The sequence below is a fragment of the Suncus etruscus genome, chromosome 6 (genome assembly GCF_024139225.1).
Source record: "Suncus etruscus isolate mSunEtr1 chromosome 6, mSunEtr1.pri.cur, whole genome shotgun sequence".
In the NCBI taxonomy this organism is placed as follows: domain Eukaryota; kingdom Metazoa; phylum Chordata; class Mammalia; order Eulipotyphla; family Soricidae; genus Suncus; species Suncus etruscus.
In genome coordinates this window covers 133,048,708-133,055,269 of record NC_064853.1, presented here as the reverse complement: position 1 = coordinate 133,055,269, position 6,562 = coordinate 133,048,708, and the positions used below count along the sequence as shown (strand labels likewise).

The 6,562-nt window shown below is 44.8% G+C and overlaps 1 non-coding gene across 1 annotated transcript; it reads left to right on the top strand.

Annotated features, from left to right (window-relative positions):
- Positions 1–354: 354 nt before the first annotated feature.
- On the top strand, positions 355–459 carry LOC126013164 (U6 spliceosomal RNA). The gene has a single exon (XR_007497492.1). It is a non-coding gene; the product is annotated as a U6 spliceosomal RNA (small nuclear RNA).
- The last annotated feature ends 6,103 nt before the right edge of the window (positions 460–6,562 follow it).

The window sequence follows — 6,562 nt, the reverse complement described above, 5'->3', positions numbered from 1 at the left end:
CCCTGGCTTGGGGGGACCATATGGGACACCGGGGGATCGAACCGCTGTCCTTCCTTGGCTAGCGTTTGCAAGGCAGACACCTTACCTCTAGCGCCACCTTCCCGGCCCCTAATTAACTCATTTTTAATCTGGCAAGAATGTTGTATTTTATTTTTGTTTGTTTTGGGGCCACACTGAACAACACTCAGGGGTTGCTCTTGTTCTGAACTCAGAAATTACTCTTGGCAGGCTCAGGGGACATATGGGATGCTGGGAATCGAACCTGGGTCTGCTGTGTGCAAGGCAAACGCCTTAGCCACTGTGCTATTGCTTTGGCCCCGTAATCTGGTGAGAATGTTTAAGATTTACTCTCAGGTGCTCGCTTCGGCAGCACATATACTAAAACTGAACGATACAGAGAGATTAGCATGGCCCCTGTGCAAGGATGACACGCAAATTCATGAAGTGTTCCATATTTTAAAAAAATTTACTCTCAGAAACTTGAAAGTGTATATTACTGCGTTTTTGCTCTAGTTACCTTACTGTACATTATGTCCTCAGAGATTACTTGTCTTGTTGAAAATTTGTCCCCTTTGATCTACATCCCCTTCTATTAAAGAACATTTCTCATGGTTATTTTGTAGACTACTTATCTTGAGTGTAACTTGGGTAAGATGTGGGACAGAGACTTCAATTCTCTGGAAATTCATCAAGCTTAGTAACAATTGTGTGAAACACAGCTCTGACTTTCAGTGACATCGGAGGAGGAAAGTAATACTCCCCTAATGCAAACTATTCCCTTTTAGAGTAAGAACGTAGTTGAATAGGATCATAAACTATTGAAATCATCTCAGAGTCAGTGCCTTTGAATTCTGGCTCAAGATCTGAGTACATGGCTTTGAGTTTAACTAAGTTATTGACTTTCTGGCTGCTTTATTTATTTATTTGTGGTTTTTTTTTGTTTTGTTTTTTTTGTTTTGTTTTGTTTTGGTGGGGAGGTCGGCACCTTCAACAATATTCCAGGGTTATTACTGGCTCTGTACTCAGATCATTCCTGGCAGGATCTGGGACCATATGGACTGCTGGGGATTGAACCAGGGTCAGCAGAGAGCAAGGCAAATGTCCTCCTACCTGCTATGCTAGCTCTCCACCCTGTATTTTATTTTTCTCACTTATGAAATCATAGGTGACGTCAGTAAGGGTTTGAGAGATAGTACAGCAGATAAGGCTCTTGCCTTGCATGCAGTCAACCTGGGTTTGATGCCCATTGTGATTCCTGAGTGATAGCAGAGCCAGGTGTAATCCTTGAGCATTGCATTGTATGTTCAAAAGAAAATGAGGTCAGGGGTCGGCAAGGTGGCGCTAGAGGTAAGGTGTCTGCCTTGCAAGTGCTTGCCAAGGAAAGATCGGGACCGAGGTTAGATCCCCCGGTGTCCCATATGGTCCCCCCAAGCCAGGGGCAATTTCTGAGCGCTTAGCCAGGAGTAACCCCTGAGCATCAAATGGGTGTGGCCCGAAAAACCAAAAAGAAAATGAGGTCAATAGACAAATTTTTTTGTTAATTTGTATTTTGATTTTGTTTTGTTTTGTTTTGGTTTTGAGTCACACCCGGCAGTGCTCAGGAGTTACTCCTGTTTCTATGCTCACAAATCGCTCCTGGCAGGCTCGAGGGACCATATGGGATGCCAGGATTTGAACCACTGACCTTCTGCATGGAAGGCAGACGCCTTACCTCCATGCTATCTCTCCCTGTATTTTGATTTTTATGGGATTTTTTTGCCTGATGCATTGTGTAGCAGACTTACCATATTTTCCGGCGTATAAGACGACTTTTGAAACAAAAAAAAAAGTCAACCGAAAATCGGGGGTCGTCTTATACGCCGAGTATATCCCGAAAAATGTTTCAATATGCCGCTAATTGAAAATTGTCTGAATATTGCCACAAAACGAATTTTCCAACTCGATCATGCACCAATCACTGCCAGGCTGCTCGGAAGCCTCTCTGACTCAGCCAATCCAAGCAGGCTTTTGACGCATGCAAATTAGACACTGTTCTGCACCAATCACTGCAAGGCTGCTCAGACCCTGGACCCGAATCCACACTGTCAAAAGCCTGCTTAGATGGCCAGAGTCAAGAGAGGAAGTCTATGACAGTATAACCTTTGGACCTTTGCTTGTTGTGATTGGCTCACTGTGGGACATACAGTTGGCGGCACAGGAACGTTCTGTCTGATACAGGGAATATAGGCCTAAACCTGTGTTTTAACTGCAAAATTAGGGGGTCGTCTTAAACGCCGGAAAATATGGTAATTCAGGCTTTGTGTGTGGAAATTGTACCTGCTGGTCCTGCAAGGACCATGTGCTGCCTGGGATGGAACTTCAGCTTTTGGTAAATTTTTCTTTTTTGGGGGATATTTGGGTCACATCCACTGGCACGCAGGGGTTTCTCCTGGCTCTGTGCTCAGAAATCGCTCCTGGCAGGCTCCAAGGACCATATAGGATGCTGGGGATTGAACTCAGGTTCGTCACAGGTCAGTTTGTAAGGCAAACGCCCTACCACTGTGCTATCACTCCAGCCCCCATCTTTAGGTAAAGTTTTTCACTGGACACTGACATTATCTCTGGCATTTGGTTTCTTTCTAGTCTGACTATACAATAAACAGTCCTAGTCCACGATGTGTTCTACTACTGAGCTACATTCTTAGCCCAGGAGTATTTTTTTTTTAAAGTATTTGCTTTTGGGTTTTGGGCTACACCTTGTGCTGCACGAGGACTGGGTCACTTCTTTGTGATAGTTGGGGACCCTGCAGTGCCACGGTGAATCACAGTCTTTGCAGTCCAGCCTATTATTATGTTATCTCTTAGGACAGAACAATAGTACAGTGGGTAGGGTACTTGCTTGCCTTGCATAGTGCCAGCCAGATGTGATCCTTGACACCCCTGAACCCTGAACATGCTGGATGTTTAACAACCCCCCCCACCCCAAGTAGCTATCCCTCTGGCCCCAGGAGTTAATAAGTATATTGTTTGGTTTTGGTTTGGGGCCGCACCCAGCTATGCACAGGACCTGTTTCTGGTTCTATGCTCAGATACCACTTCTGGCGGTGCTTGTAGGACTCTGTGGGCTCCTGGGTGTTAAACCTGGGTCAGCTGCATGTAAGGCAGATACCTAAACCTCTGTGCTATTCAGCAGGAATTACTCTTTTTTTTTTTTTTTTTTTGGTTTTTGGGCCACACCCTGTGAGGCTCAGGGGTAACTCCTGGCTATGCGCTCAGAAGTTGCTCCTGGCTTCTTGGGGGACCATATGGGACGCCGGGGGATCGAACCGCGGTCCGTCCTAGGTTAGCGCAGGCAAGGCAGGCACCTTACCTGCAGCGCCACCGCCCAGCCCAGGAATTACTCTCTTAAGCTGACTCACCAATACTGTCAGCTCTGCTCAAATACTGACAGTATGTCATGTGGTACTGTGACATGTTTTCACTAAGCACTGTTCAGTGACTTATAATTTTTGTTGCTATTTTCCCCCCTTTCCTTCTTGTACTGCTCTTGTCTCTGCATCAATAAGGGTTGCCTACCTGATTATGGGGTGCTCAGACTTTAAATGTAAAGCTCAGGTTCCAAGCTCTAGCTGCAGTATTTAACTCACGTTTTGGTTGCACACATCCATCGTAGGTCTGCATACACTTAAAATTACCCACCCCATGATGGCAACAGAGATCCCAAATAGCAGAGTCACTGGGACCAAACTTTGGAATGGAGGACAGGGTCAGGGACAGAATTTACTCAGGGTTTCACCCACTTTACGCTCTTCCAAGCCCCCCACTGCCATGCTGTCCAGGGTTCCCATGCAGTGACTTATTGATGCTAAGAGAAGATCCTAAGCACAAACATATGACTGAGTTTGCTGTGAACTTTCCTAGAGTCCTATGGGTCAGTGTATTATTGTCTTAGCATGCTCATTGGTACAGTGTGCATGCACAAGATAAGTACTTGCCTACGCAGACAAATGGCCCCCTGCAGAGCAAAAGCTGGAGAAACAAATGCTACTTGAATTCAGCTGGGAAACTTCAAGACCAAGTGGGAAAGACAAACTGTTAAAACTAGTGGAGGTTAGGGCTAGAGTTATAGTGCAGCCAGTTTGGTGTTACAGCTGACCAGGTTCAATCCCCAGCACCCGATATGGTCCCCTGAGCCTGCAAGTGAGGAGTGATCCATGAGAGGCAGGGTTAATTTGAGCACCTGCTCAAAACGAAACAAAACTGGAGGCTGAGTGAAGTGAGTGGTTATCGTCTCTTGCAGGGTCTGATCATGGATATTTATTTGTCATTCCCACCCAAATTGACTTGTTTGCAGAAATTAAAAGGTTGAGAAGAGGGGCCGAGAGATAGCATGGAGGTAGGGCGTTTGCCTTGCATGCAGAAGGATGGTGGTTCGAATCCCGGTGTCCCAAATGGTTCCTCGAGCCTGCCAGGAACGATTTCTGAGCATAGAGCTGGGAATAACCCCTGAGCGCTGCCTGGCGTGATTCCCCCCCCCCCCCCCCCCCCCCAAAAAAAAAAAAAAAAGGTTGGGAAGAAGCCTTTCCATGACCTTTCTCTTCCAGATCAGCTTTTGGCCTGTGACACACAAAATTTGTTTCATTATTTAAGTTACGAATTTCACCCCACACACAGCCCATTATTAGTTGCTGGAAAGGCAGCTCAACACTTAGGACTGCTGCTTCTCCTGAGCTGACAAGACTTCACTTTCTTCTTTTTCTGGTAGCATAAATTGTTCTGGCTTTTTGCCTGCATTTGGGACAAACTTGTTTTATTTTTAACTATTAGAGGTTCTAACAGGTAGTGTTTCCAGTAGGAAAGAGGGGTTGATGGATTAAACAAGTTTTGTGTTTTGTGTTTGACTGAGTTGGAAAGGAGGTGATGTGGAGAATGGATCTCATAAGGGATAAGGCCTTGGAGAGACAGTTACAGGAAGGCTTGTGTTTGAAGAATAGAGCAGAGGGAGAGGAAATGTGAAAGGAATGTCAGAGGAAGGTAGTTAGGCCTATTGAACAATGCTTTAGCTTTTTCCTAGGATGGGACCTTTGCCTAATTCTCATGCACTTGTCATTTGCAGGGTGGTATTTTTCATAATGGCTCTTAAAAATAGCATTTCCTGATGTTTAATTTTTTTCTGGCCACACCCATTTGATGCTCAGGGGTTACTCCTGGCAAAGTGCTCAGAAATTGCCCCTGGCTTGGGGGGACTATATGGGACACCGGGGGATCGAACCGTGGTGCTTCCTTGGCTAGCGCTTGCAAGGCAGACACCTTACCTCTAGCGCCACTTCACTGGCCTCTCCTGATGTTTAATTTTTTTTTTTTTTTTTTTTTTTGTGGTTTTTGGGTCACACCCGGCAGTGCTCAGGGATTATTCCTGGCTCCAGGCTCAGAAATTGCTCCTGGCAGGCACGGGGGACCATATGGGACGCCGGGATTCGAACCGATGACCTCCTGCATGAAAGGCAAACAAACGTCTTACCTCCATGCTATCTCTCCGGCCCCTGATGTTTAATTTTTTTATTGCTTTCTAGAAGTGTTTATTTAGTTCCCAATTTTTCCCATAATACTATATATTCTGTGGAATTATCTTGTCTTGTGTGGCTTCTTTATATTTTTTTTTGTTTTCGTTTTTTTTTGGGGGGGACCACACCCCATGATGCTCAGGGGTTACTCCTGGCTATGTGCTCATAAATCGCTCCTGGCTCAGGTGACCCAGGTCTGTCCTGGGTCAGCCGCATGCAAGGCAAATGCCCTACCTCTTTGCTATCGCTTCAGCCCCTCTTCTTTCTATTCTAGGTACAGTAAGTCCTTAATAATTCTTCACTATTATGGAATAATAATTCTATACATTGTTGGAAACTGTCCCTTTCAATAAAATCATTGTTACAAGACCAATTTTAGCACTGACCAATTACTATAAATGAATTAAATTTCTATTACATGAACACCCCAAACTTCTGATAAAGAAGCCATAATTTGTTTATCTTCCAGTCTACCTATTCCAGTTCAGAATCTCCAGAGAAAGAACAAAAAAGAAAAAAAAATCTCCAGAGGCTGACAGGCACCTCTCCTAGAACTTGGGGCACAGAGAGCAGGACACCCTCAACCCCACTTTTGCTCCATTGAGGCATTTGAGATACTCCCATGATCTCTCATCTGGGGCCTGGGGAAAGAATGCAGAGTCCCTGGAGACAGTCCACATTGTCATTGGGAACACATAGCATTCCTTGCAGGAGGCAGACATGTTTTCTCATCTTCGGCATTAGTAACCAAATGCCATTACCTAAGCACTGGCCGTATCCTAGTATAGTTACTGATGCCGGCTCATTGAACAGTTACTGATTGTAGACTAAATAAGTGGAATAGTTGTGACTACTTTATCATTTAGAGAATAAAATGATGACTCTTAATGGTCTCATTTTGTTTTGGGGGAAATTATTTGATTACTAGTTTCTCAATTGGACAAAAGCACATTATCTTTAGACTTCCCTCATTACCACTAGCATAGGTATTTATCCATTTAATGAAAGGAGACCAGATT